Here is a 27,325-nt window from a genome sequence, read left to right on the forward strand (position 1 = left end):
GGCATCACTTGGCTATTCCTTTTATGACAGAAGGGGGCTGTCTTTGCAAAACTGCAGACAAATTCAGTAGCTTCTCCGGTTTTGCACACACTAATTAGCTCTTGCTAAGCAAGGCAGTTGGCCCTGCATTTTCAAGGTTTGGCTTTCAATACGTGCAAGGGTAAGCAAAGAGGTGGCAGGCGATAGCGGAAGGCTGACACACGGTCCTTTTTATTGAAGTGGGAAGGAGACTTAAGTGTGAGCTCTTCAGGAGAACTTTGCTAGAGGTACTGGCCTTGAGACAAGCCACACTTTCCTTCCTCTCAACTATCCAGCCAGTTCGGATGACACTCTTAACAGGGCAAGTGGCTTAATTGCACTGAATTTTTAAGACATCAGCACAACACAAGTCGCACACATTCTGAGCATTACAAGTCAGAAATTCATTTTTCTAAATGAAAGCTATTGTGGGTAGATCCCTGCAACCACGAAGGCTCTAGCCAGTTGCCTCATGTAAATTAGGAAATTTACCTCATACCTGGCTACAAGGCCTACAAATCTGGACACTTCCCAATAAACTTTACAAACAAGGACAGCCTTGATGCACCCAGACATTTTTTGTGTATCTGTACACACAATCAACACCAGACTATAAGGGCTTAGTATCCCAGAATTACAAACATCTCATAGAAATCAATATGGGGTCATCCACAGCACTCAAAAATTACTGTGAACCAGACATTGGCATCCAAATAGAGGACCGGGTGTGGGACAGACTATGGGTAAGTAAGTCCTCTGTTAAAATCTATTTCAGCTAGAAACCAAGAAGCAACCTTGAAGGTTTATCTGTACTGGCATTGGATAACACTCTTATCAACTCCACACTATCACCTCAGTGCTGGCCTAGTTGCAGTTTACTGGGCATCGCCATCCATCTGTGCTCATTTCTGGAAAAAGGTCTTTGCTGTTTTGTCCTCTTATCATGGGCTGCAACCTACTACTTATTCTGTAACCTACTACATACAAGTTTAAAAGTTTAATAAAATTTGGGGGGTGGGGCGGCGGACCTAGATCTGGCAATACTCTGAATAGCTGCACATCTTAATTACATAGGCTGTGTCATTTAGAAAGCCACCCATCCTATGCAGGAAAGTGTAGGGAAACACACAGGGAAACACGCAGTTCTGAGTAACTCAAAACTGGAAACTCTTACTCCTAAAGAAGCCATGAAGATTCTTGTAGCACCTTAAAGACTGAGCCATGTTATTGTGGCATATAGTCACAGAAGAATTTGGGGGTGGGGAGATCTATTTTGTATTTCAGCTAACAATATTGTTAAAGGTCTTGTGGGTTGTTCTGATCCAGTTCACCTCCTGTCCAAAGGAAATACCAACAATTCTAGCCTTTCTCTCTTTCCACCAATTACTGTTTTTAAAAAACACAAACCACCAGCAGTCACTTTAGGGAGGACATGCTCAGCCTTTCGCTTATTACCCTTTTATCTATTGGGAAGAGGGAAAATGAAAGAGAGAGAGATAGAGAGAATACATATTTGCTACCAGGAAAACCTTAGGAAAAGACAAATGTTGAACATTCCCTAACAGCTAGGTCTCGTCCCACTCCAATTTTATAGGTTTGAAGGGTAAGTGATTATATGTTCTTTTCTCACCAAGGAAAAGAATATACTTTTAAACTCACACTTGTTCTTGATGTCTGGTAATGATGCCACACAGTATGCCTAACCTGACATCAAGCAGAGCAGAGAGATAGGTTTCCTGCTGCCGGAGGCAAGTGATGTTAGTGGCACTGTTTGTTCACATTTTCCAGGAACATCTTCAGAAATTGATTGCATACTGCTTGCTACCTCTTTAGGATTAAGCAAAGAGATGTTCCTTTAGCCCACAGAAGGGAAAAAAAAATATTCTGATCATAGACTTCTTGCTGTTAGCTAACTGGTTTGGCTGACGTGTATCTTAGCCTGTATAGAAATGCTGAAATGTTGATGCATTGAAGATTTCGAAGGCCATCATCTCTGACCCCATTTTTAAAAATAATTGTTTACATTCCCCCCCCAAAGAAATACAAAAACGCCCTCATTAAATTATTTCTTGTTTATTCAACTCTACTCTCAAACTGTAAATAATAACATAATTTTAATTTATATATAAAAGGGGGAGGACTAGATAAAGTGTTGAAGGATGTTACTAATTTCTTCATCCTCTAATGATATATCCTTGATATACTTCAGGAAATCCTCTCTACATTTTGCAAGGTGGCTTGGTCCCCCCACCCTTAATATCAAAGCTGAGCACCACAAATCATATCACTGATTAGATTGGGTAGGATCAGGGGCGAATCTACTATGAAACTAATGAAGCTTAAGCTTCAGGTCCCCTAATCCCAGAGGGGCCCCAGAAGCAACTTTATTCCTCATTGCTTACAAAAAATGGACCCGATAGACCCAATTTGAGTAGTATGACTCAAATCAATTACTTTTTGGTGGTATATATTTCAACAGTCTTGAAACTGCGCAGGTGCTGCAAAGGTGAAGTGTCGTGGTAAGTAGGCTGTTCTGATGAAGAGTGCTTAAATTCTTTCTGCATATTGTCTCCAGAAAATGACATTGCAAGGAAGCTCTCCAGTGATGAAACTGTGAATATGTTGCTAGAAAATCCAGAAAAACAAACCATAGAATTTTAGAGTTGGAAGACACCCTATGGATCATGTAGTCCAACTCGCTTCAATGCAGGAATCTTTTGCCCAACGTGGGGCTCAAAAACTATAAGGCATAAGGCATTTTTGTTTCCCCTATTGACTTTGACAGGTGAGATAATCCAGGACAGCCATTTTAATCAAAATCTGAGACGAAGTAGTTAATTTTTTTTAAATTGTGGTGATCTGTCATGGAACAACCCCATTGAAGAAGGTAGCAAGGGGTTAGCCAGACCTCGTTGCTGGTTACAAAGGAGCCCCCATGACATTTCAAACTTCAGGGCCCTAAAAACATAGGTTCACCACTGGTAGGATGCATCCTTGCTAAAATCCAATTGGGGCCCTATTGGTTTAAATGAAGGAAGAGTCATACAGATTGATGTGTCCATATGTATATGTGCATATATGCTGTAAGTTGAAAGCAGAAGTAAACAAAGTACACCACACCAGTGCATGCCACATACTACTAGTGGAAAGCATCCCTCCCACCAGTTGCATGCAGCAAACAAGAAAACAGAAACTTCTCTAAATAGGGAAGAGAGTTGTGTTCTTTTTTCTTTCTTAGAAAAGAATGAAAGAAAAATTGATACACCACATTTGGCACATACCTATAAAACACAAATAGCTGCACTCTGGGAAGTTTGCTCACCATGTTGTTGACATACATTATTGACTTGGCTTGCATGCAACATTAAATTATGGGTTAGCATTACATCCATGAGGCTCCTGCTCAGGATTTGGGGGAGGAATCCACTAAGATCAGATTCCAAAGTGTCCTTATGTGATCATGGTTGGGATCAGATTATAGGTTCCTTTCTGAATCCACAGCAAATACCACTTTATGAGGTGGTCTCAGGGCTGCAAGGCTGCATCTGTTCATGTAAGATATATTTCTTACGTTTAAACTTTTTTAATGGGCAATTCAGTTACCCACAGCCTGAAGTGGCTAGCACGTGGGGTTCCTTGTTTCTGTGTGCTTTGAATGGAATACAGGCAGTTCCCCTGGGAGCAGCACGACTTGGTGGCATTTCCTTGTTCTCAGGAGGAATTGTACAAAAATATCATGGCTGCCCCCATATGAAAGTTGGGGGCAGACATGTTGTTTCATACAATTCTACTTAGAACATTTCCCCACTTAAAAATCTGCACAGAAACAGGATGGGACAGACTTAAGTCTTGTTCCCATGTAGAATTAGGACAGACCATAATTTAATCGGTCCGTTGATTCTGGCTCATGGACTCCCTCCTTCCCTCTCTTCCCCCAGCACAGCCACACAGAGGAGATGGGGAGGTTTTGCTTCCATTTTCAACTACTTGTTATGTCCAAATCAAACTGGTTAATGCTATCTGTGATACAAGGAAACCCAACTTCAGCACACTTCCCTTTAACAGAAGAAGAAGAAGAAGAGTTTGGATTTGATATCCCGCCTTTCACTCCCCTTCAGGAGTCTCAAAGCGGCTAACATTCTCCTTTCCCTTCCTCCCCCACAACAAACACTCTGTGAGGTGAGTGGGGCTGAGAGACTTCACAGAAGTGTGACTGGCCCAAGGTCACCCAGCAGCTGCATGTGGAGGAGCGGAGACACGAACCCGGTTTCCCAGATTACGTGACTACCGCTCTTAACCACTACACCACACATGGATTGGGGAACATGTGGGTCTCCATATGTTTCTGAACTACAGCTCCCCATTTTCTCATCCTTGGCCAGGGTGGGGCTGGTGGAAGTTGGAGTCGAACAACATCCAGATAGCCATAGTTTCCCCACTCTAAACTGTAGTTAGCCATAATTCTCAGCTCAGATTAAACAAGTAACCATGGTTAGTTACAATCAGCTATGGTTCAGGAGAAGTGCATGTGCCTGAGTCTCACCAGACTCATTCCCATATGCTAAACTATGGTTCAGCATTAAGTCTGGATGCAGCCGCTGATTCCCCTCCATAACGAGGAATCCATATACCTGGAGACAGCTGTATATTATGCTGGTTAGCTAACAACTCTTGTCCTGCTGATCCCAAAACAGGTTTACTATTTTTTACAAATGAGATACGCTTTTTAAAAATAAAAACGAAGTTGCTGTGTTCATGGATAAATGCTATAAGAATATCATTCCTGCACCTTTTTTTCTTTGTAAAGACAGCAGCAACAGCAGCAGCAACAAAGCAGAACATTCATTTTGTAAAATGTTGTAACACTCAAGGATAGGGAAGAAGAATGATCACAAGCACCAGCCAATCAGGGCTGCACAGCTGGCTCCACAGCTTAATTTGCAGGAGCAACAAAGGCCTGAGGAAGCTGGTTTCACCTCATTAGTATTTTTTTTAAAAAAAGAGGCCATGGCAACTGCTATTGTAAGCTATGTTTGAATGCAAAGATAGGTATGACTGGGGAATTGGGCCAGGGCATCATTTTTTGTAGGCTACTAACTTTCATGGACTTGTCTGCAAGACTGTGCATGATATCTGATCAATTAAGCACAAACTGTGTAGGCATCTGAAACTTCAGGACTGCTGCATGTTTATCAAATCACTATATAAAGCTTGCGTCTTTCTCTTTAATAAAAGAAGAGCATAAACAGCATAGTATTCCTTGGTGTCTGAAGTGTTTATTAATATCCTTCTGTTGCTACTTCCCCAGAGATACAAATGAGAGAGTGAATTTAAGTTTCTTTAGTTAGCCTGGCACCTGCTTCTGAGTCCCTTCTCGTGGATGTTAGCCTGTCAGCTCTCTGTTTGCAGCTCCCATAGTAAGATGTACCTATCTCTTTCTCATGGAAGTATGTATTTTCACACCCTTAAATACTTGTCTGCACTTTAGGTACAGTTACACTGTTGCATGACCCTTAAACATACATAAAACATTCCCAAGCAACCCAGGATGATAAAAGCTGGGATCCAAACTGCACGCTATGCATTCTGATGTGAGTAAGAAATCTTCACTTGTGTAGTGGCTGAGAGACTCAGTTGCAAATCAGAAAGTCAGATCAGAATGGTGCCTTCGTCACGAACACAGTAGTTGGCTTTAGGCCAGCTACTCGCTGTCTTACACATTTCATCTATAGTATGGGAGTTCTATCTGCTAACTTCCCTCAGGAGGCTTAATAGGGTTAGGTAAGGACAGTGACTTGATGATACATGCAAAGTGCTCTGAACACTTGAAAGCACTGTGCAAATATTAAGTATTGTTATGTATGTGTCAAGGGGACAGTTCAGCTGGCAGACTGACATAGAATGAATTATTTTGCGTTGTGCTGTCAGAGGCGGATTTAGGGAAGTGCGACTGGTTCCGCTGCCCTGGGGGCTGAGCCTAGGGGTTGCCACAGGGCATCACAGCCAAGACATAGTGAATTGAGCAGAATGGAAGGTGTGAGGGCACATGCCAAATTTTGGCCTTGCACAGGATGCCACTGAAATTTGAAAGACCACAGTCTGCCTCCGGTGTGGTGGTTGTATGCTTTTCGGGGCTTCCCAAAGTCTGGTGCTCAATGATCAGGGAAATGATGTGAGGCAAGGTGTTGTGCCATTCACTAATGGCCTTTTCCCAACTGATCCTTTGGCAGACTGCCCATTCATTAATACTTTATGCAGCCCTATGAGCCAGAAAGTTGCTTTCTTCAAGATTCCAGATTCAGTAGCAGGCTTAGCACAATAGACACACATGGCTATATCCTGTACCAGTTCTACCCAGAGTAGGCTCACTGATGTTAAAGGACATGGCATCACTGGTCCATTAAGATCAATAGATCTACTCAGAATAAAGCTTAGTTGGATGCAGCCCTTAGTTATTTTATTGTAAAGAATGTCTTTACCACTCATCTTGCCACAACAATGGGTAACGCTTATGTCCCCAGCAGTGACAAAGTATGAAATATTGTAATCTCCTTCATACTTGCTTATGTTTGAGTTACGAGCCGTTGCAAGGTTGAAATTCTGCCTGACTATCCTATTCAAAAGCTTCTGATAATATAAAGCTGAATAATAATTTAGGACCAACATTTGTTCTCAACCACGCCAGTGTGCTTGGGAGTAGAATGCAACCCAACAGCTTCTGACTGCCTAAAAGGCAGAATATATGCTACACAGCACTTACAGCAAAATCAATACAAATGAAAAAGCCAGGATATTAGCAGCAGCTCAGCCAGAAAGGAAAAATAAACCTTCACAAAGAAATATCTCTGGCATGATTATATAATAGGGCACTACAACTGTGTGATCTCAAAGAATGCATCTACCTCACATTTGCCAAGTGAAATTAATTACTTCTCAAAATACCCTACTCATCAAATGCTTTCCAAAGAAGATCGGGTGAGAATTGGGTGGGAACATCAAAGAAAGGCAGTGGCCTAACAGATTCCACAAAGCAATGAATGAAAACATCTGAAATGTTAGCTTACCTATAGTAGCTTATTTAATTTAGCTGAAATTGTTATGGCCATGATCCAAAGAAGTAGAAGAACACCACGTGCTCAGCCTGCAGATCCTTTGACATTTCCTTTTATAGCAGCTGCTACATTTTTAAATATTCGCCATTTGGAGAGTGCAATTGTGCTTGAAGTCCAATGGCTTTAAATTTTTCTAGCTTGATTGAGCCTTGTGCATAACTGAGTTGTCTGCCAAAGAATCTATTCATATTGCGTACTCAGTACTCGCAGCCTCACTGTTGCTCCTTGACACAGAGCCTACGGGAACTGAGACTAATCCCTAAATGACATCCAAAACTACTGAAGTTGTGCACTTCAGGGAGAGGTAAGCAATAATAGGCAAGCCGTCCTTCAGGGAGAAAATTTAGTGCCCCAGAGCTTGGTATGAAAAGCGCTGCTGTCGTGGAAATCCTAAACTAAAAGACACACTAGTCAGAAAGTAGTACAACTAAATTGTCTCCCTCCAACAAGAGCAGAATAACAGCAGGAAACTAGCCAGATATAATAAGTCCAGTGCCACCTAGTGAGTAAACTGTATAATGACATTATCCACACAGCTGCAATAGATTAAAATCTGCCAAAATACATAACATTACACCACCCTCTGTTTCAAATGCTCTCTTTATTCTGAAGTTTATTAATCAGTGTTTTTGTGTTTAATCTGTTAATGTTATCTTTGCTGTTTTTAATAATTTTAAGTCCTGGAGAATTTTTTCTATTAAAGGGCAGAGTTTGAAGCAGCCCTACTTATGTGAAGGAGAGGCTTTAATCTTGGAAGGCCTTGCTCTTTTGGCTCATGCCTTAATACCTTGTCTGTTTCAAGGACCTAGCTATTGTGTCACTTGAGGATAAGGTGGGCTGTCAGTTTTAGGAGGTGATACGAGGTTTTTTATCTGTTTCCTTCCATCATCTCTGTGCATTGTATTCTTCAGCTAGCAGGTGCTCTGTGTCCTATTGAATCAGACATATGGGATTGTCATTCTTATGCTTAGCCAACATTGATCTTTCAGCATTGTTAATGGGGGCCATGTATCTTTGCTCACTGTTCTGTCTTCTTTTCTAACCAGCTTGATCTATGCAATCCATATCTAGCATAAAGGTGGGAGCTGTAGTTAGTATTCTGCATGATTTTTCATCATCAGGATAAGGTTTTGTTTTGTTTATTCACTCTGGGTAAGCTCTGTTGTTTTATATTCCTTGCTCTCAGATCAAATATAAAGATATGTTTGCTGTTGACCCCATTTTAAAAGCCCTCTAGATGTGGAAACTGAAAAGGTTGATATAAGCTGGCATAGTTATTCATTATGAATGGTGAAGCACAATTCCTTTATTTTCATTAATTTTACATAGAAATCAGTTGCAATGCAACATTCTTTCCTTGTTTTTGGATATCTTGTGTTCAGCATGAAAGAGGGTGGAAAGAGAAATGCTATTTCCCCCTATCCTCATCAAATCACTGTTATTAGAGAGGGCTGATTTTACCTTGTGCAAAAGGATGCTACTCTATCTAGATCTTGACCAGAAAGACAAGTAGCTTAGTACCGATGATAAATTTTAGATATACTGGACAAGAGTTTTAGCTTGTCCATTGTCAAATGAGATTAAGTGCTAATCAGATGGGAAGTGCTGAATCATTCTGAAGGATTAAAGGGAGCCTTTATCCTTCTCCACTAATATTCCAAGCTATAACCGAGACAAAAAAGAGAGTATATCCACATGGTATTATTTTCATTCTCAGATATGCTGAATTAAACACTTTAGTCAATCTAAGATTCATAGTGTCTGGGGTGACTGGGGTAGTAGTTGCACTGGAGCTGTATATGTGGTGGGAGAAAAAGAAAATCTTTTTGTGATCCGTCTGTCTTGAGAAACAGTGGGGTGCACCTCCTGGGGTGAAGTCAAACCACTGGAGAATCACATTGCCTGCTGTGGCTGCAGAGACTGGTAACTAGTAACAGCTGCCTTCATTGCTTTTGCTGTGTTTGCAGCACTGAAGTGGCCTCTCCATGGTTCAAGCCTGGGCAGAATGTATGGAGGTCCTGGGCTTCCCAGATGACCATACCCTTTGGCTTCATTGATGCGGATCAAAAAAAAACAGAGTAATAAATTTTGCACCATCTTGGCTGCAGGAGTTGCCAATCCTCTGGTAGTAATTGCATTGGAACTGTCTGTGTGGTGGGAGAAAAAGAAGATCAGTGTTAGAGAAATAAGAGTTGGCCAGGTGGCCCTGTTAAGGATTCCACATCTATTTGAGATTTGATGTATGAATGCTTGGAGCATGGCATTCTCCCTTGCAGCAACAAAATCATGACATGTATTACTTAGGGAGCCCTATGTAGATATTTCTTCTTATGTTTTAGGGGCACAGGTGGCGCTATGGTCTAAACCACTGAGCCTCATGAACTTGCTGATCAGAAGGTTGGCGGTTGGAATCTGCACAAGAGTGAGCTCCCGTTGCTCTGTCCCAGCTCCTGCCAACCTAGCAGTTCAAAAGCATACCAGTGCAGGTAGCTAAATAGGTACCGCTCCAGCGGGAAGGTATACAGTGTTTCCGTGTGCTGCTCTGGTTTCGGTCTTCTAGTGCACCAGAAGTGGCCTTGTCCTGCTGGCCCCATGACCCGGAAAGCTGTCTGTGGACAAACGCCGGCTCCTTTGGCCTGAAAAGTGAGATGAGCACTGCACCCCATAGTTGCCTTTGATTTAACCATCCAGGGGTCCTTTACCTGGATTATTTATATCCCACCCTCCCCAGCCGAAGCTGGGCTCAGAGCAGCTAACAACAGTAAAATAATACAACATTCTAAAACCATTTCATTATAAAATCAGTTCAAATCAAATTAATGGCAACCATTGGGCTAGAGTTCTGTGAGGATTGCCAAAGGAGGGGGTCAGGCTGTACCCTGGCCAAAGTGAAAATAGTGAAAACCTCCCAGTTCCACCAAATTATTGTGTAACAAATTATTTACAAGGTTTTGAAAACCATAGTCTGAGTTTTACTTCTATTTATTTATTTACTTGAATTGGTTTTATGCATGTTATATTTCTTCTTGTCTTTTTAATTTGTACACTGCATTGGTGGGTATTTTTTTAAAATAGCAAACTAGTCCCTATGTGTTCTTTTAACTCTTTTCAGACAGCCCTGCAGTTAGGAGAGTGAATTATTGAATAGTCAAAGAAGGCTCCAGAGTATCTACTTTAATAAGACTGTACCACAGCTTTGCAAATGAAATTTGGGGTTCAGTGGTTATGTGGTTGGACTTCTACTTTCGATAAATGCACTTTAAAAAAATATCAGGAGTTCCTTCATAATTCAGTCCAAGAGGAGCAAGAGTGGAAAGGGGAAAGGATGGACAACTGGTGGCAAAAATCGTTGTGTAAACTCACCCATTATTGCGTATTAAAATATTTTCAAAATGGGAGGGAAGAACTGGTGACCACAGTGGCATTTTCATTTTGCAGCAGGTCCCTGTAATAATTGCTTACGTTACATCTTTAGTGTCTTCCATCATAAACAAACAAACAAACCCTCAGAGAAATCACAACTTTAATGTTATATGGCTCCTGAGTCTTAGTTAAACTATGTACTGTATAGATCAGGAGTGGGGGGGGGGAGGTGTTTTCTCATGAATGCAGACCACCACAACCCCACCCCTGGTTTCTTTATCTGGCCATTGGAACTCTGTGGGCCACAATCCATCTTCCCAGGCCTCATCCACTGGCTCCCACTCTGCTCCCTCCTCTAGTGCTCTGGCTTGGAATGTGTCTTTGAACTGTGAGATTGCCTCTTGCTTGCTTACTTGGATGGAGGGTTGAAAGAATGTGTAGAAACCTCCAGTTTTCACTTGTTGGGCTATAGCCTGCTGTACATTGTCAAGGGTTGCATCTTTCGCTTTGCTTGTCCCCCCCCTTTCTTTTTTTGGCTCTTGCCCTGCCCATTACTGTGGCCCCCAGAAATTGCCAATCATCATGGAGTGTGGTCCTCAGACTGACAAAAGTTCCCTACCCCTGTTTTAGGTGGCAGCTTCCCATCTTCCTAATAGCTTCTCTTTTGCTATGTGTTCCTAGTCAGGAAAGAACAGAAAATACTTTTCACCGAGGGACTCCAATATATGAGAGAGAGAGAACAAGAGAGAGAGAGACTCTCAGGACACTAGGAAGTGGTTTTCTTTATCCCTTTCAAATCCCTTGGACCAGTCTAAGGTAGATCTTGAACCTGCTCTTTATCCTTCTGGCTTAATCCAGCTCAAACCAGGATTAGAGATATTTTTTCCCTCTCCTGTCAAAGTGTGAACTCAGGATGGATGGCCATGTGAATATTCCCATCTGGGTATGCTGCTCTCTGCCACTCCCACATTGATGCACATGCATGATGGACTCTGGACTGCCTGGGCTCTTGCCATCTGTTGGATGGCACAAAGCCCACTTCCCCAGCTTTTGATTATCCTAATGGTCAGAATGTCCTCCAGACCACTTAGTGAAGTCTTGTTGGATTTTCGTAGTATATAGTACAGAGAAAATAGAAGGGAGTATAACATATTTGATAATTTATGTGCATGTTATAATTATTTATTATTAATTGCATTTATATATCGCCCTTCATCCAAGGATCACAGGGCAATTTACAGCATAAAAACCTGTGTAGAACTCACAGGTTTTTCACTTGTACTTAAAGAGTCTGTTACTTCTTGTTTATGGGTTGACTTTTGTTCTTGCTACTTCATGTGTTATTCTGTCCATAAAACCCAGTGTGAGTCCATAGATATTCCATAGGATACAGCAGTAGCATGACCATGTTCTGTGCTGTTCTCAAATGTATATAAGAGTCCAGTTTATACAGTGGAAATACTGGTGTGAATTTGCATCAGTTCTGTCCTACCAAGCTTGACTTTAGCATGTGGCATCAAGAGTACTTCTTGTTTGATTCCATCTGTCCAATATACTTAAACTTAATGAGAAAAATTCACTCATAATATAAGAAGAGCCTTGCTGGGTTAGACCAAAGGCTCACTGAGTCCAGCACCCTTGACAAAATCCAGAGTAAATGCATATTCCAATAATGATAAAAAGGTAAAATTTATAGGCAGCCTAACTGACTGCACCTTAGAATAGCTGGTCATGGAATGACCGGAGAGGAGGCAACCCTGGGACTCAGCTAAATTTGTCACAAGAATACATTTTGAATGTGTTCTAAACATTCAACAACAGATGGCGCCAGAGAGCAAAAATGAGTTTATATGGATTTTTATATAAGCTTTTATTTTTCCTTTGTTGTAACAATTTAATTTCTGACTTTTTAATAGCGTTTTTAACCTGTGCCCTGGACTTAATATGGAGGAGTGCCCAGAACCAGGTATGAGATGTAAGGGCTGTCTCCAATATTACTCATACTAAGAGAAGCATGAGGTGTTAGGAGAGAGGCAGTACTTTGGGTGGGGGAGCCGTCATGCTTCTGGGGGTAGTTTGTCCACCTTTGGTCCCCAACCTGCAGTCAGCTCTCTCCTGTGGCTCCTAGAAGCTGTCAGCATGTGACAGTGGTCACGTCCAGGGAATGACTTGGACTGGCCAGATAAACCAAGTGAGGGTAGCTGATGGGTCTCAAACCTTTAATGACTTAAGGACTTCCCCTGCATGTGAAAACAGCCTCCGGTGGAATGAGCGGATGAGACCAAGAGTGGGTCCAACAGCCAAGAAAGCAGTTTCTGCACGTGCTGTAGAGGGAAGTGAGGGGCAGATGGGGCTCGTTAACCTGGGAAGGTAGTCCATCTAAAAGAAGGAAAACTGATCCTAAACCTCTGCAACCTTGTAGGATATTTTTCGGAGAAAAGATGGCTAAGGAGTAAACCCTACACAAATCAGGAGTGGAGTTGCTAAGGTGGCTAGATAGCACCTTGTATGTTTCCTTTCAGCAGCTCCTGCAGCCAAGTTGGTGCCAAATGTATTGCTTTCCTTACCTTTCGTGAGGCTGGGGGGGGGGGTCTTTTCATCAGGGCAGCCCAGGAACCTCCATACAACACGGGGAGGTAACTTTGGTGCTGCGAACACAGTGGTGTGACTTCACCCCTGGGAGTGCAGTCCATTGACTTTCAAGACAGTTGGATAACAACAAGAAGTCATTCTCATAGAGTGATTTAGCATATGTATAGTGATGCACATTGGGGCAAAAAGCCACACACGGTATGTGGTTACGGGGTCTGAATTGGTAGTGACTAAACATTTAAAAGGTCTTGGAGTCATTGTAGATAGCTCAGTGAAAATGTCAACTCAGTGTGTGGCAGCTGTAAAAATGGGTAATTTCATATTGGGAATAACAAGGACTGGGGGTGAAAAGAAAACTGCCAGTATCAGTGCTGTTATACAAGTCTGATTCAATTGCATTTGTGCATAGTTTTGGTCACTGCAACTCAGAAAGATTATTGTAGAGCTGGAACAGGATCAGAAAAGAGTAACCAAAATGACCAAGGGGCTGAAGAAAATGATCAATGGTTTGGATAGGGGAAAAGGTGTGTAAGGGGGTATGTGGAAAATTGACTATGCATATTGTGGAGAAAGTGGAGGGAGAAAGTTTCCTGACCATCGGAAGATTCAGGACAGACAAAAGGAAGTAGTACAACACATAACTAAACTGTGGGAAAATGTTGTAATAGCTGTCAACTTGGATGGTGACTCTAAATTTTATCTTTCATACAGACGGTCAGTTCTGTGATCAACTGTTGTAGAAATTTCATTTCTTTGTCATGACCAGAGCATGCATTTACCCAGTATGAGCATAACTGAAGTCATCTCGTACAAGAACGCATCTTCCTTTGGATGCCTCTTTGATCATCGTAGGTGTTTTGGTCAGTGTAGTGGAGTGTAAATGCATACCAGATGCTAAATTTTATTTGGAGCAGACCAGTTGAAATAAATGTACACGATTAAGTTAGGGCAATTAATTTCAATAGGTCTCTCTGAGGAAAATTTAGTTGAATACCAGTTTAAATTATTTTTAGGGTCTGACAGCAGCATTCCCAGTCAGTAATTCTGCCACTTTGGGGATTTCTACTTTGTATGACTCTTAATGCTTTTGATGAACAGAGCAACATCCAGACCTACATCCAGAGTTTGTATCCATCACCATATCCTACTAGTTCTGTCAATTCCAACAAGTTTCTGTAATGCCCGCTACATCTTTGGACTCCTTTTTAAGAACAATCACCCCACTAAAACTCTGCCTTGAGTCCTCGTCAGGGAAAAAGGGGTATAAATAATTGTATAATGGTAACGAAGACGTGGGTGGCGCTGTGGTCTAAACCACTGAGCCTCTTGGGCTTGTCAATCAGAAGGTTGGCGGTTCAAATCCCCATGACGGGGTGAGCTCCCATTGCTCGGTCCCAGCTCCTGCCAACCTATCAGTTCAAAAGCACATCAAAGTGCAAGTAGATAAATAGGTACCACTCTGGCAGGAAGGTAAATGGCGTTTCCGTGCGCTGCTCTGGTTTAGCCAGAAGCGGCCTAGTCATGCTGACCACATGAGTCGTCTGCAACCCAAGAGTCGTCTGCAAGTGGACTTAACTGCCAGGGGTCCTTTACCCTTAATTATAATGATGATGATGATAAAAACAACAACAACAACAATGTTTTAGTTTATAGTGATGTTTAAGAGAAGCTTATCTAACTGTCCTGTGCTATTTTAAAATGCGGAATCTTGATTTTTTTGTAATGTTGCAAACTGCTTAAAGACTTTTTTGTAATATGAAGCAAGATATAAATTACCTTAACAAGAACAACAGCTGCTCCTGACATGCGAATTTTCCTCTGTGGTCTCTTTGAATGCCTTCCATGTCCCCATGCACCTTCACCACCTAGATCTATGCTGCACCTATTGAACAATCATAAATTCCCTAAGGATGATTTATTTGAACCAGAAGTTCCTTAGCTCCTGTTTCCCACAGTGATTAGTTTAAAAGCTGCTCTGCCACTTTTTTAAATTTCAAGTGTCAATACTATGATTGCACTCTGGTTCATGTTCAGCCTACCCATTTTGTATGGACCCAGCTTGTCCTTTGTGCCTGACAAATCCAAAACATGCATTCTGATACCATTGTCTTATCTACCTTTCTCCATACCAATCGCTTGAGCTGAGTTACAGATGCAATAAAACAAGCACAATAAATTGAACATGAAAGCACTGAAACTAGACCTAGAACAGTAAAATACTTGAGGCTGGAGCTATTTAAACCAACATAAAAAAGTAAAGGCACTCATAAGGACTGAGTTGATATTGTCTTTAAATTAACCATCAAGCAATCCTAGAGGAAGGCAGGAATGCTTCTGAATACCAGTTGTTGGAAACCGCAGTGGGGAAGAGTGCTCTTGTGTTTGGGTCCTTGCTTTCAGTTTCCCCCCAAGCATCTGCATAGCCATTGTGAGAACAACAAACTGGACCAGATGGACCTGATCCAGCAAGCTCTTCTAACATGATTACCATTGCGTGGGAGGGAAAAGTAGGGGTATGCTTCTGGCCCCAACCCCTCCATCATACTGCATCACTGTTCCTGCCTCCCATGTGTCAGGGGCTGAACTTCTGTAGTGGTGTTATCAGCTGTAGTTGTGTAGTCTCCCCACACAATTGAGTACATGGAAGTTATGCTAGGGGTGATGGTGCAACACTGGAGCAGGTGGGGCCTCAGAGGGCACCCCAGTCTTTCCTTCACTCCAGTTAAACATGGAGGGACCGCCTGAATAGGGCTCTAGTTTAATCACTGTGCTGCACTGAACTTAGTTGTGTCTTGGTTTTCTGTTCCTCTTCTGTCCTAGTTGGAGAGACAATAAATTTCTCTGTTAGCTTCATAGCTGTTGTGTGCTCTGAGGATTCCATGGCAAAGTAACCTTTCAGTTCTCGGTAACAGAGTACATAAGAACAGTAGGTGAAGTTCTGTATTCGAGGGCAAAGTACTGGGTGTACTTTGCTTAAATCTACAGTGATTGCAAGTAAATATTTTGTCCTGCAATAAATGTGGGTCTCAGGTAGGGATGGGGGAAGATTTAAATCAGTTTGCATTTAAAGCCAAAACTCTCTGATTTTGCACCTACTCAAACCAAAGTACAATCGTCCTTCAAAATTTGCGTTTTTTTAAATTTTGCAATTCAGTTCTCCAGTCAAACAGGGAGGGATCATCTCAGACCACAGCAAGCAGATGAAGCAATGGGCAGAGCACTATCAAGAACTGTACTCACAGGAAAACACAGTTCTCAACAAACTATAATCAGTAGCTGATAGGGTCTATCCTGACTCACAATGCAGCTTTACAGCTCAGAGATAAACAGTCGCCATGGTTTTCTCACTGTGTAAGCTGCAGGAGAAATGCAGAGAGCAAAGACACCCTTTGTACATGCATTCATAGACCTGATGAAGGCCTTTGACCTCATCAGCTGAAAAGACTCTTCACACCTCTCAACAAGATCGGATGCTCACCTCACAGTATGATTGTGTGACACTGCCCAGTATGATGGTTCAACCTCGGAGGCCTTCCCTATAAAGAGTGGTGTGAAACAGGGCTGTGTTATCATCCCAGCTCTCTTTGGCATGTTACTCTCTCTGGTGGTCTCATATGCTTTTGGTGACAAGGGTCTTTTCAGCTTGGCACATCACCATGCTAAGACAAAAGTGGATCTGAGAGATTTTGTTTGCAGATGATGCAGCCTTGACAGCACACTCCAAGAAAGATCTACAGAGATTCATCAACCTTTTTGTCCAAGTCTGCAGAGAATTTGACCTTACCATCAGCCTGACAAAGACCAACATTCTGGGTCAGGACATAATCAGCATACTGCACATCAGCATTGGTGACCACATGCTTGAGGTGGTAGACGGTTTTATTTACCTAGGTTCCACCATTACCAGCAACCTCTCCATTGACAAGTGTATTGGCAAGGCAACTATGACAATGGCTCACCTCTCCAACAGGGTATGGGAGAATGTGATGCTAATGTCCAATACCAAGATGAAAGTTGTTATGTACTGAGTGGAATAGGATCCAAAATGCAGCAGTCTGATTGGTCCTAGAGCAATAGGATCCAAAATGCAGCAGTCTGATTGGTCCTAGAACAATAGGATTCAGAATGCAGCAGTCTGATTGGTCCTAGAACAATGCAGCAGTATGATTGGTTGACAGGAACCACCCAATCATGCTCCAGATATAAGTAAATCCACAACCTGATTGGCTTACAGTAGAATTCCAGAATTAGCCAATCATGTGCAGCCCATTGTGTAAATAATGTATATAAAGCAGATACTTTGAGGGGACATTCATTCATTCCTCCTCACCACTATGAACTGAATAAAGGGCATGAAATCACTTTGCGACTCTGAGTATATTTCAAAAGTCTACCAGGCTTCCATGTTGAGCATGCTGCTTTATGGAAGTGAGTCGTGGGCAACTTGCACTTGCCAGGAGCGACACCTCAATGTCTTCCACATGTGCTGAGTTAGGAAGATTTTGGACATCATACGGCAGGACAGAGTCTCAAACAAAGATGTGCTCACATGTTTACATTCCTGTCTTAGTGACATCTACACTGGCTTGGTCATGTTCACAGAATGGAAAACGGCAGAATCCCCAAGGACATGTTTTATGAGAAGCTGGCTTTCATTATAAAGATGTCTGCAAATGAGATATTAATGCTGCCAACACCAACCTTGACATGTGATAATCCCTTGCAGATGACCACAGTGCCTGGAGATAGACAGTCAAGACATGTATCCACAGCAGTGACTAGAAGAACAACAACCTCCGGGAGGAGTGGAAAGAGAAGAAACATCATGGTGCATCTGCAGCAGCACAACCAGACACCTTCATCTGCCCCAGCTACAATAAAACATGTCTCTTCTATATCGGTCTCTACAGCCACAGCAGGCACTGTGACTCTCCAACGGTTAGACTTCACCTCCGGAGGCGCATTCTTCCATTGTCTCCCGAGACAGATGGATACCAACAACAAGGCAGAATTACCTATCAGAGTGTGTCTTAGGAGAAATTGGCACCAAAGTGCTGGTGAATTTTCATGAGAAAAAAATCAAGTTGATGAGGAGATCTGAATTTAAGAAGGGAAAAGAGAAACCAAAATTGACAGATTGATTCATCCATAGTCTCTGGTGCTTGCTTTTTTCACAATGACTAACTTTACAGTGTTTCAGATGCTTAATGGAGAAGGAACATTATTCTCTTCTGAAAAATAGCCAAAGATTGAATCAGAGTTCCACAGCTGTGGCATTGCTGTAGAAAAAGACATGTCCCTCACCTTCGCCTGGCTAACTTCAAGCTTAAAGGCTTCCTTTAAGATTATGATTATTTTTTTTGTGTGTAGTGGGGTAGGGGGCATTTCCATACAAGAGAAAAAGTTTATGAATTGGTTGGTGTTTGATTTGGTTTCCTTTCAGCAACTGCGTCGGGAACGTAACTGCAGCTGTGTGCTGCTTGTACATACAAGTCAGGCTTGGCTTTCAATAAAATCCTTAGATCTCTAGCAAGAAGGGACACATTGCTTACAGTGTTTTCTGAGCATCTTCTGTTGCTGAGACAGGATGAATGTTCTTATTGATCAAAGACAATTGGTAATGTCTTGAGGAGGAGGATTTTTCGAAATATATAGAACTGGGTCTTACAGGCTCAAATACTTACACTGAAAACATTCCTATTAAGAGAGATCTAAGAACATTGTTCCGTGGTGTGTGTATCCTCAGACATGAAGTAGGAAACACTACATTTTTTTTTCTTTTAAAGTCTGTCATTAATAGACAGCCTGTTTATGGAGGGACTTCCTCATTTTTACAATCTTAAGTTTCTGAAACTTTTTTTTTTTAAGCAAGTAAACACTTCCTGATTTAGAGTGTATTTTTTGTTTTTAAGTTAGCAGTTGAGCACTAAGGAAAGCTCAGCCACTGGGACATCACTGCAGTTTGAACAAGAATTTATACCCTGAGCTAGGCCTCCCTTTTAAAGGGCTACACAAAAGAATGGTTTAGTTTGACTGAATTGCCTGCTACTTGGTGGAAATCATATATAAATGAGCCCCAATCAATCAATACTCATGAGGCTGCAAAAGTTTTTAAAAAGCATAAAAGATAGATCAGAAGATATATTTTAGTACACACACACAAAGGCTCTTAAGTGCTGTTGTCTGACACTATGAACTCCAATCAATGTGTCAGTATTTTGGAATTTGAAAGGAAATGGGGATCAGACCTGACAATCCAGAGCTGAAATTTGATGCCCTGGTCTTTTTGATAAACTGACAGGCAGTGAAAATTGCACATGTCTGCAGGGAATCAGAAGAAAAAGAGTTTTGTAGGAAGTCTGCTTATGATTCACAAAGGCATGTGCTTTATCAAAATGGATTTCATTCCCATTCTGTGGCAGGTTGTTTTCTTTCAGATTGGAGGCTTTTTGCAGATTGTAAGCTGTTTGCTGCTTTATGCACATGTATAGGATAGTATTGTTTTTGTTGGTCTCCAGTTATTTTGCTTACCTGTTATTGGAACTTCACACAGACCTTATGTGGAAGAATAATGTGAAAGGGAATCACGCAGGAACTTGGTAGAACAAGTTGAGTGAGTGAGCTGAGGGGTAGAAGAGAACAATAATCAGAAATGTGGTAGACCTTTTCTTGGATCATAGCACTTCAAACATCTAGAGGAGCGTTCAGCTGAGTCTTCTCTGTGATATGTTGTGTCAACCAGCACTCATAGTGGGTGTGCTCATATGCTAGAAATAGAAAGGAAATAACTTTATTACGTATTGCAGTAATTATTGCAACAGATTACAAACCGCTGAACATTGTTTGGTCAAGTCTACCTTAACTGATGACATCAGTAGTGCAGCTAGCATAAACACAGGATAAAATACTAATTACCTATTTCATTTCTTAAAAGAGTAGAATGTGTTCCCTTTGTGTGTTACTACATGTTCTTGTGGTCCTGTTTCTGAAGAGACGTAAATAAATTTTCCATTTCCTGATTTCACATGCTTAATTATTTTGTATTGTTTAATCTCTCCCCATTTCTCTTCTCTTGAAGATGACTGTCTTCTTCAGACGAACGATCCCCCCCCCCTTGTCCTTTGTCTGTTTGCTTAAGCCTGGTTTGGTCCTCTGGTTTTCATCTTATTTCTAAAGGCTTTAAGTTTGTCCTGCCACTTAAAGCATGTCACTAAAGTTTTCCTTACTGTGTCTTGCCTGGAAAGGAAACATTGCTGTCAAGGATAACTGCTTCCTTTTCAGATTTGGAGAGGTTAGCCATATTGGAGTGGGTTGCCTTCATAGGAGAGTCTGGACACTAGGATCCATAAAGCTTAAAAAGTTGGCAAGAAATACTAGAAAGTTTGGCACTGCATTTGTGTGTGTGTGTTTTATTGGCCATCTTCAAAACAGAGTGCTAAATCATTTAGTGTGTGTAATGCAGCTGCAAGGGCTTGGAGTGGAGGCGTAGGAGAGAATGGAATGCTCTGAGGAGGGGGCCTTTAATGGGTTATGGAGTGATAGGACTGCTGCTGCCCAATCTGGCCTCAAACTTAATAAAAATGAACTTTTACTTTCGCTCCACTGGCTTGCATATCGCCAGATCTAACCATCCTTAGCTGCTGGAAGAATGGCTTACGTTATCCTCAGTCAGCATTCCAAGAAAAGTATTTGGGGAGGTGGTGGGTGTGGGGGGTTAAGACAACCAACATGTATTGAGTGGAGCTGCAAAATGTACAGAACCAGGTGAAATAATCCATCCTTTTGGCTTCTGGTTGTTTATCATCCATTAGTCCAGTTTCACACAGCAAGGGCTAGATTGCATGAAGATGCTCAAATGTCACAGGACTTCAGAAAATTGTATCAGGTGCTGTGCTCAAGGATTTAAGCCATAAATCAAGCATAGCTGTGTCTGAAATAATTTTCTGCCAAGGCTAATACAGCTGTTTCATCCTCATGCCATTATCAGGTTGTAAGCAAGGCATTATTGTTTAGGCAGCTGGGATCCTTTCACTTACTTTGCTTTTTTCCGTGTGTTTTTTGTCTCAGGCATTGTGAAGCATAATCTAAGCAGCATGTTATGTTCTATACAAGCCACTTATGTGGAAGAATCAATAATGGCAAAGTAAGTATCGTGTTATCAAACAGGGAGGAGTGTCATTTGGCTGCTCCTAACAGTGTTACATTGCATGCTGATGTTTCACCAGAGATATAATCCACCTACGTGGATTGGAAGCGAGCACAAAAAGTCTCTAAGCTCTTTTTCCCCCTTTCCCCTCCTTTAACAAATAACTAGAAGGTTGTCTAGTCTCATGTCTTCCCTCCTTAATGTATATTTTCACCTTGGGGAATAGCTGCCTGTTATTGATTTAGCTAGGAAAAAATATAACCCAGAATATATTAAACATGGTAGGTCCGATCTGAACTGGCAGCGCGTGTAAATTTTTAGCTCTTTAGTGGAGGAGAAAGCCTTAGCTGCACTCAGTTTTCATCTTACAGATAGATTTCTTTAAAAAGGAAGACATTGTTATATGACTATTGATTTCTCAGCGTTCTTCATAGTTGCACCAGTGACGTGTGTTGTTCCGGCTTTTATGAGAATGTCTTTAATGGACATGCAGAAATGCAGTTACCAGCATCTGTGGCCGAATCTCTCCCCCCGCCCCCTTAGTTTCTTTTTTCTTTTAATTGAATAACTTCCAGGCTTTGCATGTTAGATCCTCTTTCATCCCTCCTTCAGATAAAAAAGCTACGTGAGCTGACAATCGCAGGAGTGCATCTGTTGTTTCAATGGTGGCTGGCTTGATGAGTGAAAAATAGATGCCTGCCATGTGACAAGCTTTCAAATATAAACCGTGTTAGCATTTGCTCTTGAGAATGGAAAGAAGTGGTAAGAACGGCATAAAGGATGATACAAAGAGCAGGAGTTTAGCTACAGCTTCAGAGTTGAAGGGAAACTGCTAAGCCAGGTAATAGGATCTTAGTGCTGGAGATTGATGGGTCATATTGTGTCAGAAATGAGCATTAGTAAATCACACTGTGCAAGTTGGAGTTAACTCTTTATTAGCAAAAACACCGTCTGTGAAGGCCTGGTGGTGTGTCCATGAATCAGTTGCTGAGATTAAAGGTCTCCACCTCCTCAGAGTCATCTATCTCCTCCTCTCAGAGCTTCTTTCTTAAACAATTTGAGACTGTGCCTGCATGCATGCCTTTGCTCCTCCCATTTCATGCCTCTTCTGGATCTTGAAGACAAGGAGGGAGGGGAGTTTGTTGCAGCAGGAGAGGAAGACACTTTTGACTCATTACCAGCCTTCTCTGCCTCTTGGCCTCCCTCCTCCTACTCTCCTGCTTCCGCCTTTTATTCTGGACGTCTCTCTGCCACAGACTCTCCTTTCTCACTAAGCCCCATTACCTCTTCAGTTTCTGCACCTCCTCTTCCTCACCTTCTCCCCCTTCTCCTTCTGACCACTCATCTTTGCCCCACCACCACTCCCGGGCTCTGAGCCTTCTTCCCTTGGGGGCTCCCCAGCTGGTTCCTCTCCCCATCCCTCTGCATTCAACCAGTCTATGACATATTGTCAGAGATTCAAGAGGTTGAACAAGGGCTCTAATGACCTTGTGGCTGGGATGTGGCCTAGTGAGCTACATGGGATAGCCTGTGCCCAACCTTAAGAACTCTGCTCAGGCACAGCAAATAATAGTGGTGTACAATAGCAATTCATTTGATTAAAGGGAAGCCTTGTCTCAAGATGCCTTAAAACAGAGTGAAACCAGTGGTACCAGACCTAGAAGGGAACTGGGGCTGCAGAATGGCTCTGTGCCATCATAGGAGCTGTTGGCAATGTGATGATGAAGCAACTGCAAGTCCTGGTTCTCCTAGTGGCACAAATGAGTGGCACAGAAAGCCAGCTTGGCAACCAGGACATCTGAAATTGCAGGAGCCACTCTTTCCCACAGCACCCAGTTGCTCTAGAGGTGGGATAGAAAATACACCTTATCCACCTGAAATTTCAGGTGTAGGGGCTTAAGCAGGTGGAGCAGGTAAAAGATGGTTGGGCAGGTAGGGCAACCAAAAATGTAGCGGTAAGCATCAGTAACCCATTCCACAAAGCCTTTGGCTCAAACCATGACATTTCATTTCAACTGAGGATGGGGATGATAATTAAGCATGTGTAGTTTCATCTGCCCACATTCATCCTTTGTTTGCCTTGGTTGTCTCTCTCCACACCCCTGCTAAACTTAAGTTGCAAACTTCTCAGAACAGGAATTGCATTCATTTATTTCATAAAATTTATGTACTGCTTAGTTGCAAGAAAAAAACCTAAAAGTGGTGTCTGTATTCTGCTTTTCTTCTGAAAAGGTGGTATTCACTGATACTGTATAAATAATAACATTAATATAACACTTTTGAATATTGAAAACACATCAAGCAATGTCAGTGACTTACAGGGCTATTGGGGCTCATCAGCCTGGAAATATAGTCCATCAAGGAGGAAGACTCTGACTCTAAACCTCCACTGCCTTGTGGGATATCTGTGGGAAAAGAAAAGGCTAAGTAGTCTCTACACACATCTGGAGTCCCTAAGAGGGTTGGAAGGCGCCTTGTACGCCTCCTTCCAGCAATTCCTGCAGCCAAACTGGCACCAAACATATTGCTCTTCTTTTCTTTGGAGGCAAGAGGGGGGTCTTGTCTCCTGGGCAGCCCAGGAAGTCCAGACACACTGCCCAGGCTTGCACCCCAGGGAGGTCACTTCAGTGCTGCTAACACAAAGGTTTGACTTTACCCCTGGAGGTGCACTCCATTGTCACTCAAGACAGACAAATGCCAACAACAGGACTGTTCACTGCAGCCTCTAAACTAAGCTAGCACTGCCTCCTCCTGCTGCAGATGAAGGACTGAAGCTAGAGGAGTAGTGCTTTTTCTGATACAATCTAGTGATTTTGTGGCTGAGCTGAGATTTGAACTGCAGACTTCAGAGATCTTAGCAACTGCACTGTGCCTGTTGCAGTGAGTCATAGCCAGATACACTTAGCAGGTGTGTCTGTGTCTGTGTCTGTGCATGTGTAAGAGAGATGCCCATAATCCTGCACGAGAGAGGTTCCAAATCTGTGCGTTCTTTGTATTTTAAGTTACTGTTTGCTATTGCAAACCCACAGAAATATTAAAGAAAATTATAGGATAGATTTACCCAGCATTGTGGAGGGCGGTGTGATCTTAATCATCTCACACTTTTGGAACGTCCAGCACTTTATGTTTATTTTTACCGTGTAGCTGGCACCTGTGTTAGTCATAAAAAACAAAAAGAAGCAGGCTCTTTTTCAGACTTGAATCATCTGCTATTAATATTGCTATATGGAAGTTTGTCTGTCGGCACTATTGGTTGGGTTAAGCTGGGGAAAGGCACTAGGCCAAGGTTGTGTTGAATTTTTTAAAATGTATGCATAGCAGAAGCATGGATAATTCACATAGGTTTGGTTTACTTTGCCATTAGGTGGTACACATGTCTAGAGAACAGTGTTTGCAAGTGTCTGAAATGGCTTTCATAAATAGAAGATGTTTTGATTCCATCTAGAAACCCAGAGTGCCATCCCAGGCTGAAAACATTTAATAAAACCAATATGAACAGCCACACTGAACAAAATATGCTATTAGTCTAGCTCAGCAAATACTTTGGTGGTCATAGTGAGGCTAGTTTAACTGTTCCTTGGACCCTTAGATGTATTAACACAACCCACCCAACAACTAAAGTTTGTGGTTTAGGTACAGCAGTGTAGATTGAGCATAAGCCTACCTCACACCCACGAATCAGTGGTTCTTTCAAGGTGCTTATTAAGTGCAATACTGTATTCTGAAAGAAGTCTCTATGGAGTTGTGCCTGGGCAGTAGCCTGCTCACTAGCTGTCTTACTTATTTGCCCAAGTGTTGTGAAATGAACAGATGTTGAGTGGCTTGGTTCACACAAAATGCTACACCAAACTATGACTTTCTGTGAGCTCCCCAAAAGGAGATTATAGCTGCTTTGTTCCTTCCTTGTCATTCTGCTACTGTTCATAGTCATGGCTTGATTTAGCACGTTGTCTGAACCTGGTCTTGTGGTTCAGCTCTCTCAAGACTATACGTGAGCTGTAACTAAGGTTTGTGCTGTGGTGTATGGCTTGTGGTTTGTTCAGGAAAGCCAAACCACAAGTCTGGGTTCATATGTTTTCTCTCCTGCGTAGAAAGAGGTATAGATTCACAACATACCCTCCAGTGCTTTGAATCTAAGCTGCTTCCTCCAGCCCCCTCAGCTGCACAATCCCAGCTGATTGTCATCACTGTCAGCTGAATAGTGCCAGCAGGCACTGGCAGTCAGCTGATCACTGCTTGCAGAGAGCCCCATCAATCAGCTGATAGGGCCTCAAAGCACTGTGTGCCGAGACCACATAACACCAGTTCTGAAAGACGTACATTGGCTCCCAGTATGTTTCCGGGCACAATTCAAAGTGTTGGTGTTGACCTTTAAAGCCACAAACAGCCTCAGTCCTGTATACCTGAAGGAGCGTCTCCACCCCCATCGTTCTGCCCAGACACTGAGGTCCAGCGCCGAGGGCCTTCTGGCGGTTCCCTCACCGTGAGAAACGAAGTTACAGGGAACCAGACAGAGGGCCTTCTCGGTAGTGACACCCATCCTGTGGAACACCCTCCCACCTGATGTCAAGGAAATAAACAACTATCTGACTTTTAGAAGACATCTGAAGGCAGGCCTGTTTCGGGAAGCTTTTAACATTTGATGAATTATTGTATTTTAATATTCTGCTGCAAGCCTCCCAGAGTGGGTGGGGTACAAATTATTATTATTATTATTTATTATTATTATTATTATTATTATTATTATTATTATTATTATTATTTGGCTGATTTGGCAGCACCTGCAGCCCCCTTTTTGGCCCAGCCACAACTTTCCCTACCCCGCATCTCATGTCATATAATAGTGGATGCGGCTAGACCAAAATGGCCTGCTGAACCAAATGAGGGCAACTGGTGGGGTCTAATTATGCCCATGGACTTGAGGTTCCCAACCTCTGTGCTAAGCAAAATCAAAGGTTAGGTCAGCACAGCAGCAGAATGGCCAGCAGAATGGCCAGGGAGGAGCAAAGCAACTGCAATCACCTCTTCAGAAGCCTGTGTGATCACAGAAGGCCATGGTTTGACTTAGTGTGACTTGTGAACCAGGTTGTTGTCTTTGCCAGATGCCAATGGCTTGGCCTGTTTTATAAATGGTGTGTCCTCATAGGTTCTACCAAAATTGCTGGTTCAGTACTTGTGATAAATTAGAAATACACAAAATATCCCAAAGAAGCCAATAATGTTACTTTTTCCTACCCAATGTTCCCTGTTGTGCAGTATGCCAAATGGAATTATACCATAGTTCTTCCAGGCTACCCAATGTAAAGATCAGTACAGTAGCTGTAGGAAAGTATAGAATGACCATGTCTGAGTTTCTTCAAAAGCCTTGCATACTTATGTGCCTAGGTTTTTTTTTTAACTGCACCAAAAATCCAAATAGCAAAAATAAATATTTGGGCATATCATCCAGTCAAAGATACTCTGCTGTTAGAGTTCCTGGTCCACCAGCTGAAAATATACTATGATGAGTTTTAACCTTTTGCTTACAGTAGTGACTATTTGATTTTATTTAACATACGTGGATTTACAGTCTCTAAAATGCAAAAATCAGATCAAAATCAAGCATTTGAATGTCCCATTGATTTCAGTAGAAGCTCACAGACTTCCATTGAAATCAGTGGGACTGAAAAATGCTTAACTGTGGATTATTGTGCCGCTGTTTCCTAGGTGAGAGGTAATGCACAGCTTGAAAGGAGTGTTTCCATTAATTTATTTTAAATGGGGTTTATGGAGCATCTAAATCAATGGAAGAAGCTTCCTCGTGTTACTACTCACATCTGAACAGAGTATCTTTTGCACATGTATGCACTTAGTGTTATTTACAAAAATCACCATGTGTGTATGAAATGTGACTTGGAAACACTATCTCACATTTACTGATTTATTGGCTTTAAATGCACAGACTTCAGCCATGGCACATCATGTTGGCAAAAGTGGCACTTTCTCAAAGCGAAAGAGAGAGAAGAACCAACAGAGGAAAAGTTAGATGCTCAGCAAGCTAATTCCATGAGTGTTCTGAACTGAATGGTGGTTCTCTCGGAGCAAAACAGCAGCT

General features: G+C 42.1%; 2 long non-coding RNA genes across 8 annotated transcripts in view; one reads left to right on the forward strand and one right to left on the reverse strand.

Annotated features, from left to right (window-relative positions):
- Positions 1 to 27,325, forward strand: part of LOC309523465 — a 313,851-nt gene that overhangs the window by 227,985 nt on the left and 58,541 nt on the right. For 4 of the 6 annotated variants that reach the window (XR_014215360.1, XR_014215361.1, XR_014215362.1 and 1 more), the window contains one exon: positions 12,410 to 14,561. The exons of 1 other annotated variant lie outside the window; for it this stretch is intronic. This is a non-coding gene — a long non-coding RNA (uncharacterized lncRNA). Of the gene's footprint in view, positions 1 to 12,409; positions 14,562 to 17,811; positions 18,911 to 27,325 lie in introns of those variants that run through there. One more of the 6 variants, XR_014215365.1, reaches the window with a different exon arrangement.
- LOC309523491 overlaps positions 18,916 to 27,325 on the reverse strand; it is a 43,369-nt gene continuing 34,959 nt past the window's right edge. Inside the window, exons 2-3 of one of the 2 annotated variants that reach the window (XR_014215404.1) lie at positions 23,551 to 23,636; positions 18,916 to 19,852 (exon numbers count right to left, since the gene is read on the reverse strand). This is a non-coding gene — a long non-coding RNA (uncharacterized lncRNA). Of the gene's footprint in view, positions 19,853 to 21,864; positions 22,346 to 23,550; positions 23,637 to 27,325 lie in introns of those variants that run through there. The other variant, XR_014215405.1, reaches the window with a different exon arrangement.

The sequence above is a fragment of the Podarcis vaucheri genome, assembly GCF_965113315.1.
Source record: "Podarcis vaucheri genome assembly, chromosome: Z".
Classification (NCBI taxonomy): Eukaryota; Metazoa; Chordata; class Lepidosauria; order Squamata; family Lacertidae; genus Podarcis; species Podarcis vaucheri.